Consider the following 7,439-nt stretch of genomic DNA (forward strand, 5'->3'; position numbering starts at 1 on the left):
AAAGCAACGTCTAGTCTTTGTATACTTTATTCTTAGCCTTCATGAGGGTAGCATTAAGGGTCGCAAGACTGCTTTTATTAAATTTTCACTGCATTCTTTGTATGTCGCCACAAACCATGCTGGGATAGTGGATTTTCTCTATATTGTAGGCAGTTTTTCCTCGAGAAAATAATCAAAAGGGTCCTCTATAAGATTATTGATGTCAACCAGCTTTGTTCATAGCGGCTTGTCGCTGACTTCATGGCAATTCAGTTGGGTGTTGGCATTCTCTGCAGACCTATTACGTACAATCAAATAGAATATAAGCATCCAATAAGTCTAATATTCAGCTATTTTGTGTAATTCTTTCAACTTTATCAAATTGTTTTTGCCTTTAGTTCTATTACCTCATAATTCATGAAAAATGGGAGATTTCTGTAATGTATAGCACACAAAAAGTTGCTGAACTACCACTAGCAGTGTTCGCCCTGGCGTCACGGTGTTTTTTTCTGGGGAAGAGCCGGTAGAAGCATCTTCGTCCAGGCCAGTATCAATGTGAGAAGATTGTTCCTGCATAGAAAGTTAGAAAATTTCGACCAAGTAGTCCTCCATCCACCAAAGTGTGAAAGGGTTTTTGGCACCTTGTATGGTGTTTTTATGTTGCATGGAACCAGTGGTTATTCAGCCATGGGACCAACGGCTTTTCGTGACTTCTGAACCATGTCGAGAGTGAACTTCTATCACCAGAAATACATATCTCCGACCCCTAACTGGAATGCCCAAGGATTGAACTCGTGGCCACTGAGGTGGCAGGCCAAGACCAAACTGACCACGCCACTGAGGCGCTTGGCACCTTGTGGTGCCTATCCCAAACTTTCGCCTCACTATGACGCATCAGCTACTTGAATTCTAGAAGTGAGGAGGAATGCCGTCCAACCTCACCGTCTAGCCATGATCAAAGTGTATCCAGGTTCGCCAACAATAGTCATCCTGATGGGTGGAAGGGAAAAGAAAACAGGAGGTATAAGACAATTGTGAAAGTGAGAAAAAGTAGAGGTAAGGAAGGGCTAAAAGATTAGAAATTTAGGATGTTACGTCAGGACCCAGGCCATTCACGGGAATGCTAATACCATTCCCACAAATGCCAGGGTCCCTCATCCCGTGAAGGAATCCTAGCTGCCAATCCATTGGTCCGAAGTTCAGTTCTCAGCTCGGCCAACGCAGAATCAGAGGAATTTATTTCTGGCGTTAGAAATTAATTTCTCAATATAATGTGGTTCACATCCCACAATAAGCTGTAGGTCCGATTGCTAAGTAACCAGTTGGTTCCTAGCCACATAAAAATATCTAATCCTTCAGGCCAGCCCAAGGAGAGCTGTTAATCAGCTCAGTGGTCTAGAAAACTAAGATATATTTAGCAAAACTAAGATATACTTAATATTTACTAGAGGAATCATTTCGTGCCCTAAGAAAAAAAAACACCACTACTCATTTTGATACAGAATGTCCAATCTAGGGTATACATTCTCTTTGAATAAAAACCCTTCAGGTGAAAGTCAACTTGGTGGCTATACTATTAAGGGGGCCTATACACATGTTCTAAGAAAAATAAATGATCTCTAATCTCAAGCGTACACGAAACGAATGGGTACCTTTCATCTGGTATCAATTTTCGATGTAAAGTGTTCAAAGATTCTGCTTGTAATTTAGGGGACTTACAGTCATTCAGCGCTGCCTACCAGTTCAGCAGTACCAAGTTAAATGTTATAACAGCAAGATCAGTTCTTCAAATACTTCACTTCCTTTTATTTATACCTCACTTGCTTCTACTTATACATTTGATTCTTTTATTTATTCCTTGAAAGTCCAAAGGATTCACTGTGCATTAAAATAGTTGATGCTACAACAAACAATATAATTTTGAGAAGATCCCATTGGAATGGTTGTAGTACTATGGCACCATGTTTTGCAAGGTTTTATTTCAATTTTGCTGCTTATTGTTGGAGTATTTACTTTAAATTAGCAAACTATTGTCAATTTTTTTCCTTAACTGAGAAGGTTATCTAACCAAATTAGTTTAGCCGAGACCCACAAATTCAAGCAGACAAAAAATTTGGGTAGGACTGTACTTTTCCAACCTTACTACTTCATCAATATCGTTATAACCATTAACTAGATTAAAAGTACTAAATCACAATTTTTGAAAGTAAATTGTATTTTTCCCAACTATACAAACCTGAGGTCCTTTACATAAGGAATTACTTTCAGCGTAGCTGGAAGTACGGCCGTTAAATTCTTGAACAAGGTGGTTAGGCAGTAACCCCGGATATAAACACGCCACTTTGCCTTTCGGCCCAGGTTCAGTTTGAGGGGTGGCATGTGGGCATATATGTAAAGGACCTCAGGTTTGTAGTTAGGAAAAATACAATTTATTTTCAAAAATTGATTTGTTCCTACACAATATACAAACCCTCGGGCCTTTACATAAGGAAGACTCATTGATTGGTGGGAGGAATATGAATGAGCCTCTTGAACTGACTGAAGTTCAACACACCTAGGCTACTCCTGGTCGTAAGAGCGAGTAGGAGTACCCTGCCTCTGACAACTTGATCGGAGTTTAGGAGCTGCTTGATCAAGAGTCAGACTTCTGGGCCTTTTTGAAATGAGTGAGGAATTGTAACTCATCCGAAAATGGGCTGTGAAGAATATTTAGTCGGAGGCATTAATGCAAAGTTCTGTGCAAGACTTCTTGGGGGGACACCTTCTTTCTCTGTTGGGGGGCCTTGAAAGTCGAAGGGGAAGAGCCGGCAGAAGACGATGACGACACCTTCCTCTTCTTATCCAACTTGCTATGGATGGCAGGTTCTCCCATCTAGGAAAGGGCTGTGGTGGCTGCCTGCCGAAGCAGCAGGCCCCAGCGCGACCTGGGAAGGAGGACCTGCCGGAGCAGCAGTGGAGAGAACACTTCCCCGAGGAGGATTACAAAACTCTCGCATGGCAGAAGCGTCTGCCACCATAGAGACTGGTCGGTCCCGTGAATATGACCGTCATCTGGGTGGGGATGAGCGTGCACCTGACTGGAGAGAACCGATACCGTCCTCCGACTCGTCAAAGTCCTCGTCGAGGCCAAACCTTTTCAAGAGGACTGGATGGGGAGCCCCACTGGACCGTCACGTCAACCCTGGGAACCGAGCAATCACCACGAGAGCGATGACTGGCAAGGCGCAAGTCACCTGAGCGACTCACTCCTTTCTTCTCCATGCCCAAGTCATGATGGTGAGCGGACTCAGCATCAACAACTCTAGATGCACGTGAATCCAAAGATTACGTGCACTCAGGGACTAGCAAACGAGCGCCTGACAAGGAACTAGTCTTAAGAGGCAGAACCTTTACGACTAGAAGCAGAAGTGCAAACCGAAGTTTGCGCTTCTGCGGCTACCGACACACTAGGCCCTGGGGACAGCGTGACTGTTCCCGAACGGGAGAACCAGTGGAAGACGCAACCGTCTCCTCACAGACCCTTAGAAGTCCCATGATGAGACTTCTTAGGGGGGAAGACAACCTTCTTCTATGGCAAATTGATATCTACCAGACTTCTACCAACAGGAATAGATAAAACATCAAGGGCAGCGGCGAAAGCTTCGTCCAGTGACGTAACTCCAGGGTAGTGGTGGTAAATGAATATGATTACCAGCAGGGGATCAGTACACACACTCGAGGATCAGTGTCACAACATGCTACGAGTCACAGGTACAATTCCAAGGTTAGGATAATCAATACAAAGAGCAACCTAACCAATACTGCTGTAAACACAATCACCACTGTTAGTCTGTAAAATAAAGAAAAACAGATTTAAAGTAATAAGAATATTCCTCTCTCATCCAAGGACACCGGCCTACAAAGTGAGAGGAGAACCAACATCTTCGTCCGATAGTATGTGAAAGGATGAAGGAGAAGAGAAATTACCATATAAAACAAAACAAAAGGGCAAACCTCAAAAGTTTCCCTCAGTAATTCCCAAGTGCAAGTGTAAATTTTGGATGAATACATGTCTCGTTACTGGATCAATATCACTCACGTTAAATACGTCTCTTCCTCATGTTGAAGGGCTAAAGAAAGTAAATAATAAAGATGTTGGCATACCTTTGCCGCCAACTCTCCAACACAAAGTAGAAAGCGGCTAAAAAGGCGATCACAAAAAGTGGGTGTATATTAATTGAATTTAATATTGATATCAACCACTATATATACATATTTTTAAAAAAAATAAACCAGAAAGATCCCACAAGGAAAATCAATGACCAGCCACCAAGAGCTTACAAATACGTCTTTATCAGAAGACAGCCAAAGGCAAAGTGGTGTGTTTACATCCAGGCAGGCTGGCCTACCTGCCTGCCACACGGTAGTTGCCGCCTAACCACCTTGTTCAAGAATTTAGCGGCCGTAATTCCAGCTACGCAAAAGTAATTCCTTATGTAAAGACCGAGGGTTTATATATCGTATAGGAACAAAGAAAAACCTTGGCTACTTTGGGAAACTCGATACTTATAAAGTGAGGACTCAAGTCCATTACTTTAGTAGCGTTGCTTCACATCTGGAGCCCTTCAGATTTCTTACAACGCATGTAGTGTGTATAACCCTAAGGCAGGAATAAGTTGCCTACTATATCAATATGGTTTGCCTTTAAATTCAGCCATTTATTCGTTAAAACAAAAAATACAATTACTTCAGTTTCTTTGCTACTTCACTTGCAATTTCAGAGATAAATTTCATTGTTTCCTCTGACAAATTACACTGGGCTGCATTCTAAACATTTTTACAAAGGTCATGCATGGGTTTTCCAGCTGATTTAGGCCCCTTTTAGCACGCTGAATTTAAGGAGTTCATTCTCTTAGGATATATATACTATTTCTGTTCCAGCATATTTTTCCAAAAAATCGCAATTATCCAAGCATGTTAAGGGCTTTGTTTTTGCAAAACCGGGTTGTGGGTACCCTTTAATAATTCTTTTTACTTCTCTTTTCAGATCTAGATATGTACAGTATCATAATGGATTGGAAGTGGAAAAACCATATTAATAGGTTTTGTTACATCTGCGGACATGTGGTTCTTTCAGAACATCAAGCAAAAATCACAGATTTCGGGAAGAAGGCATATCAGGCTTACTTTGGAGTCAACTAGGGGACCATGATAAGCCATTGGCTCCTCATATTTGCTGCAAAGCATGTGTAGAGAACTTACGGGATAGGAGGAACAAAACAAGAAAAGAGAATTGCCATTTGGTGTCCCAATGGTGGAGGGAAGATCACGTACGTTACCAACTGCTAATTTTGCATCACATATCTAAAAGGCAACAATTGCAAAAACAGCACCCTGATGTTCGTTCTGCCATAAAGCAACTCCCCCATGGCCCAAATCCCCCTGTTCCTGAGCCAAATGTCACCATGGAATCTAGTTCCAATTCCAATTCTACCGACATGACTGATACAGCCAAGTGGTGCATAAGGCCAGAGGACGACGACCAGGCGGTGCCTTTGACCCTAGCCAACTAAATGACCACTCGAGACCTGAACCTTTCCAAGGAGTCTGCCCAGCTACTGGGTTCTTGTGTTTGAGAGAGATGTCTACTGGCAGCAGGAACAATCTATTACATCAGGAAAGCGAGAGAATTTAGAAAATTCTTCGTTTGAAGTATCTTCACTGGTCTACTGTAATGACATTGCTGACCTGATTAAATTACTTGGTCTCAAGTATGATGCTGTGGAATGGAGACTTTTCATTGACTCATCTAACAAGTCTCAAGGTTGAAATGAAAACATCCCACAAAATCATTGAACGGCTGTTGTCTACTCTCAAAGACCAGGAACCTAAAAGGAACTCCAAGGTGGTTACACAAGTATTCATGCTTCCTGTGCTTATGGGATAGCCGTGCTGGTGACTCAGAGGTCTGGAAAAACTAACCCCTATTAATAATAACAATAATGGTGACCATCATGACGAGGAAGGTAGAGGATATGTTTTCCTCCATCAGAAGTTTCAACAAAAAAGTATGAATTGTTTGTATGGTTTTTGTTACATGGAACCAGTGGTTATTCAGCAACAGGAAGCCATGACTTCTAAACCACATCGAGAGTGGACTTCCATCACCAGAAATACACATCTCACACCTCAATGGAATGCCCGAGTATCAAACTCACGGCCACCGAGGTGGTACGCTAACATCATACCAACCACGCCACAGAGGCGCTATAGAAAAGCATGGAGAAACTCAAGGTAAGTCTATTTGATGGATGGTCCTCAAAAAAAAGGGAACTCGTCAAGGATGCTAGTTTCGATGATGCACTGAATCCTGCTGAACTCTATGACTGGTTGTCCCTTAAGTCAGTCATTTCAAACTTCCTTGGCGACCACTAATTATTTTTTAAGCCTTCTGTGAATAAATCAGTATTTTCAATATATTGTTTAATTCACCTACAAATAGATTGGAATTTAGGATATTTTTTTGTGCTAATATTTTATTAACTTTACCTGATTGAGTAAAATGAGCATTTTTTTATTGAGGTATTATATGTTAGACCTTGAAAACAGCACAGGCCAGTGTTATCAGTTTACTTCTGGTTAGAATGCATTTACATGTTCGAATTTCAATAACTATTAAACGACAATGTTCTATTAGTGATATTACTGTTTATGCATGATGGAGGAGGGTGTATTTTCTCTTTTGACAACTCAGTTCTCAGTAGGTACTTACCCAATACAAAAATGCAAGTACTGAATAATAGAAAGTATACTGAATAATAGATATTTTATGGAATTCCAAAAGAATTTCCACACTAAACCTTGGCTTTGTACAAAATGGGTATTAACCGGTCTGTTCTTTCAGTTCAAATAGGTCAGCTGCTGCAAAAACTGACAATTTGCCAGAAGACTGTTTCGTGACAAATTGAAATGGAACAGCAGTACAGCAATGCTAAAAATAAAATGACTGCCTCTCAAGCAGGAAACAGCAGACAGCAAAGAACAGGGCCCAAAAGGAAACTGCAAAAAAAATCTGTCTGATGAAGAGAACTGCCACACAATCACAAAGGTTTGTTCAATATCAGTCTTAGAATTGTTCTGCTACTGATCTGAACCATACTTGGTTCCAAGCAACAAGGATACAAAACCATTTGTATGGGTATAGGTCAAGGCTACCAAAGTTTGCATGGGTATAGGTCTATCATCACTCAATCTGCGTACAGAACTGACCTCTCAAAATCAACTTTGACAGTCAAGACGAAAGGTAGATTCTTCAAACCCGAAAGTTGGCAGTCACCTGAACAGCAAAAATGACAGGACTAAAACTCATCCTATGAAAAGCACATATGAATCATACAAGTTCTTAATCAGCACACAGTTGATATATATAGACATGGCATTAAACAACCTGTATGTTACCTTACAAGTACAGAAACCTTAAC

This window comes from Macrobrachium nipponense, chromosome 10 (genome assembly GCF_015104395.2).
Source record: "Macrobrachium nipponense isolate FS-2020 chromosome 10, ASM1510439v2, whole genome shotgun sequence".
NCBI classification, from domain to species: domain Eukaryota; kingdom Metazoa; phylum Arthropoda; class Malacostraca; order Decapoda; family Palaemonidae; genus Macrobrachium; species Macrobrachium nipponense.